This window comes from Lycium barbarum, chromosome 3, assembly GCF_019175385.1.
Source record: "Lycium barbarum isolate Lr01 chromosome 3, ASM1917538v2, whole genome shotgun sequence".
NCBI classification, from domain to species: Eukaryota; Viridiplantae; Streptophyta; class Magnoliopsida; order Solanales; family Solanaceae; genus Lycium; species Lycium barbarum.
The window spans coordinates 829,528-834,008 of NC_083339.1; the positions used below are offsets into that span (position 1 = coordinate 829,528).

General features: G+C 30.0%; 1 long non-coding RNA gene across 1 annotated transcript; it reads left to right on the top strand.

Moving 5' to 3' along the window:
• The first annotated feature begins 370 nt into the window (after positions 1–370).
• Positions 371–1,694, top strand: LOC132633625 (uncharacterized). Its single transcript, XR_009579714.1, has 2 exons — positions 371–694; positions 1,398–1,694. It is a non-coding gene; the product is annotated as an uncharacterized LOC132633625 (long non-coding RNA).
• Positions 1,695–4,481: the final 2,787 nt, after the last annotated feature.

Sequence of the window (4,481 nt, forward strand, 5' to 3'; positions counted from 1 at the left end):
GACAAACCTATATAAATAAATATGGCCCCTTTTAAATAACTTAAACTTTCAGTTTCAGATGAGATCGTTTACAAAATCAAACGTTATTGGTAATTCATTCATTTTAGTATACGTACGTGAAATGATGATTTTTTTTAGTTATTATTTCATATATGCACTTGCAAATACTCCATGCTTCATGTTCAAGGTAGCTGCTCTGCACCAAAACGTAATTGGAGTTAAAGTTATATAAAAACAATTATCAATGGCCTGCTGATAGTGTTAAAAATTATTTATATTAGCGACGTATTTAACTTAAACTCAATTGAGAACTGGCCACAACCTAAAATCTAAATGACCCATATTCTATTGTTTTCTCATGTGAAAGATTGATTAATTAATCTTTAATTCTTTACTGCATTAGATGTGCATTGCCTTCTAATTAATGTCGTCATTATCTACTTATTTTTATTAGCAAAATGGATTAAATTCAGTAACCCAAAAAAAAAATAAAAAAATACCAAATGTTGACCAACTTTGGTCCCATAAGATGATTGCTCTACCACTATATAATGCTAAAGACCTTTCTCCAAATCATTCCAAAGTTTATAATATTTTCTGTGTTAGAAAGTGCAGTTAAAAAGAAATAAAAAAAATATGGCCAAAATTCTGATGAAGTCTGCTTTCTTTGTTGCCTTGTTGCTGATCACCATGGGTTTGTTTCTCTTCAATTCTTATTTTCTGGAGTCTTGAACCTCTAGTTCCTTGATTTTCGTTTTTCATTAATGTAATATATTTAAAGAAGGGAGTCTTTCAGCAATGATAAAGTTGTTCCCATGTGACTTATACGTCACGAGTTCGAGCAGTGAAATCAAGCACTTATGCTTGCTTTAGGGTAGGCGGCTTGCACCTATCCCTCTATAGTGAGTTTTATACATAGAAATTCCCTACACATCTATAAATGTTTGGTGGTCAATCCTGTACTAATGCATAGTATTAACTTGAGGTCACCGCAGGAACTCATATATTTCAAGTCTTGGACCCCCAACGTCACGGCACCAAGTTCATCTAAACCTAGTGTTTCAATGCAGAGCATATATTTATGTTTAAAATCCAGTAAAGTTGCAACAAATAGTAAGACTGAACCTATAATTTTAAAAATACAATGGGTTCAATTATGCTACGAACCTTAATGATTGGACCCAAAGAGTTTAAATCTTGGATAAATCTCTGCCTCAGATGCTCGAATCCTATGTGAAGGGAGAGATTTTTTTTTTTTTTTGGAACGGGGATGCATCATACACCAAACCACATTTTTTATTTGCAATATCTTAGAGCCAAAAAAAAAAAAGGATAATGATAATAATATATCATATGTGAACTTATGAATTGTTTTTAATTATTTTTTCTTTATATAGTTGCAGATATTCGATCCTTCAATGTTGAAGCAAGTCATCAATGTGATAAGCCATATGATTGTGAAGAACAGTGTCCCAATAGTCCAGCAGCTGTTTGTATTTTTCATAGATGCGTATGTTGGTCCAAGAAAAAGCTTGAAGTGGCTACTATACAAGGAGTGATAAATCCTAAAAAATGATGTGTTTAATTTGATAGAATTGTACTAATATGGGTATGTAAACTCTGAGATCTTGAACTTGAGTAATATGTACGTACATGATTTAATATTTATGAATGTGATCGTTGTGCTTGGTTAATTTATTAGAGTAGTTCTGAGCTCACTATTAATTCATTTGGGTCTTAACGATGGCTCCACCTGCGAAAAACAAGGACTTTCAAGCAAGGCGGTTTATCATCTACTAATATATATTAAGAAAAAACTGACCTTATATGTACGGTGTGATTTTCCGGCAGAGACGGTTCAAATGGAATTGACATTAGCTGTAAATTTCGTCGTTAATCTATTGGTAAGTAGATTAACTAACAAAATTTTCGACAATTCGTTTCTAAACCGTCACCAGATAGAATTAGCAATCGATTTGATTATTTAACTACAAAACTTGTCCATCGCTAATTCATAGTATTTTTAGTAGTTAACCCCCTTACATACATGTTTGAATAAGTTAGACTGTTTTTCAATATCCTGATCCTCTGCATCTTATGATGTCAAAATGATTTTAATTTTTCTAGAAATAAAATACATAAAGTTACGTTGTTAAGTTAGTTTAATTAACAACCAAAAGAACGTGGAGCGATGGATAAGATCGTTGCACCTTTGAACATACACTACAACAAATTTGGTTATCAGTGACGAACTATGTTGTCACTTAAAATTCATATTTCGTCACAAAAAATATTTTGTGAGAAAAAAAAAATCGTCAATCGTTGGTCCCTAAACATGGGTCGCTAAAAGTATACAAAGACAACTTAGTGTTTCATCACTAAATAAGGTTTATTAACTACAAAAAATAATTTCGTCCTTAAATTCATACTATTTATGACAAACTTCTTCGTCAAAAAAAGTATAAAAATTTTGTGGTTGATAGTGTGTTTTTGTCACTAAAAAGACAATTAATGCCGACGAAACAACCTTGTCACTAATTATTATTTTAATCAGTGACGATCATAATTGTCTTTAAAGTTATATGTAATTTGTAGCTGAAAAAATGTATTTTCGTCACTAAAAACGATCTTTTATATACAAAAAATATTTCGTCATTAAATACATAAATTGGTGATAAAAATAATTTTATGGCTAAAAGCTATCATATTGTCGTTAAAAATATTGATTTTACCGACAAAACAAAATTGTCACTAAAGAATGTGATTATCAGTGACAATTATAATTATCATCAAATACAATTCAATCCGTACGCAAAGTGATTTTAGGACAACTTATTATCGCCAAATATATGTGACGAACTAATCCGTTGGTGATTAAAATATAATTTTCCTAAAAAGTATAATATAATAATTATTTCAGAATAAAATTAGTATCCATTGTACAAATTAAGCAAGCATGTATTTTATTCTTTAATAATATACAATATGAAAATAACGTCACAAAACATGCAAAGTACTAAAAAACAATTCAGAAAAAATGACTAAAATTATATTGAGACAACATCTCATTACAAATTCCTTAAATTTAAAGAAACAATAATGAAACTAAATCTATTCAACATGAAAGTAAAATTACTGTTACACCCCATTTTAATCCGGGAGTTAAAGCGGAGTACAACATATTGGTGATTCCTAAATTGCTTTATTTTAAGGAGTCGCCACCTAATTGATTTTATGGTGAATTAGGACACCTGATTATTAACTAAGGTAAAGCTAACTAAACCTCCGTTAATAGTCTGCTTAATCAATGTGATTCTAGGTAAGGGTTCTATATTATCCTAAAGGGAAGGGGTTAGGCATCCTTTAGAATCCGTTAACTACGGTTATCCAGCCAAACTTAGGTTAATTAATTAATGCTAAATAAGATACCTGAAATTTTAAGAAAAGAGCTAAGAAATGTTGCTAAGATGTTTTAAAAGGAAAATATAAACTATTTAAAATAACACCTGTAAATATTATTAAGGCTTTAGATAATAAAGCTATTTAAAATAAACTTAAGAATGTTGCTAAAGCTTCAAGTGAAGAATATAATAATGATATAGAAAATAATCTTATAAATATTGCTATGGCTTAAAAAAAATGCTATTTTGAAAAAATAAGATTTTGCAAAATATAATAATTTGCATATAAATGAAAAAGAGTGCGGGTTGCAGCGTTTTAATATTTGAAACAACTCAAATGGCGAGATATTAATTGATTTTGCAATTTAAGAATATAGACAAGGTGCGAATTTTCTTTCTCCTTTTCATTATCTCTTATTAATTATGCTTAGCTAAAAATGTGCATGACTGATTCAAACTTAAAGAGTTATTTATAAAATATACTTGAATTTATATTTGTGTATTAGTGAAATCCTGAAATTCCTAAAATAGTAAGAACAAAGATGATTCCTTTAACCTAAAATATATAGGCATGCTATTTTGCAAATCGATTATTCCAATAAAATAAATATTATATATGCTATAAATAGCTCAACATAAAAAGAAAACTTATGGGACTAATGGCGGGTTTCTCTCTTAAATTCTACCCATTATACTAAAGCTAACCCACTAAATTTACTAGAATTCATCTAAGTTAGGAAAACAAAGTAAAGTAAGGGTTAGTCAAATAATACAAATTAAATGCATAAAAAAAAAAATAAAAAAAAAAAATAGAGGCTGAAATAAAATTAAATGGGCTCAGCCCATTTTGAAGGATTGCTACTGCTGCTGTTGCTGCCTATTGGGCTTTGACCCAGGACTTGTTTTTTTTTTCTATCTTTTTTTGCGGACAGATGGCTGGACAGGGAGAGGAGTCATGTTGGGCGTTGAGCCCAACGCCAAATGCGGAAGAAGAACGAGTCTCTCGAACTCGTATGCGAGGTTCATGCAAAGAAATGAAAGAAAGAGAAATTAGTATACTAATAATATACATAAATATAC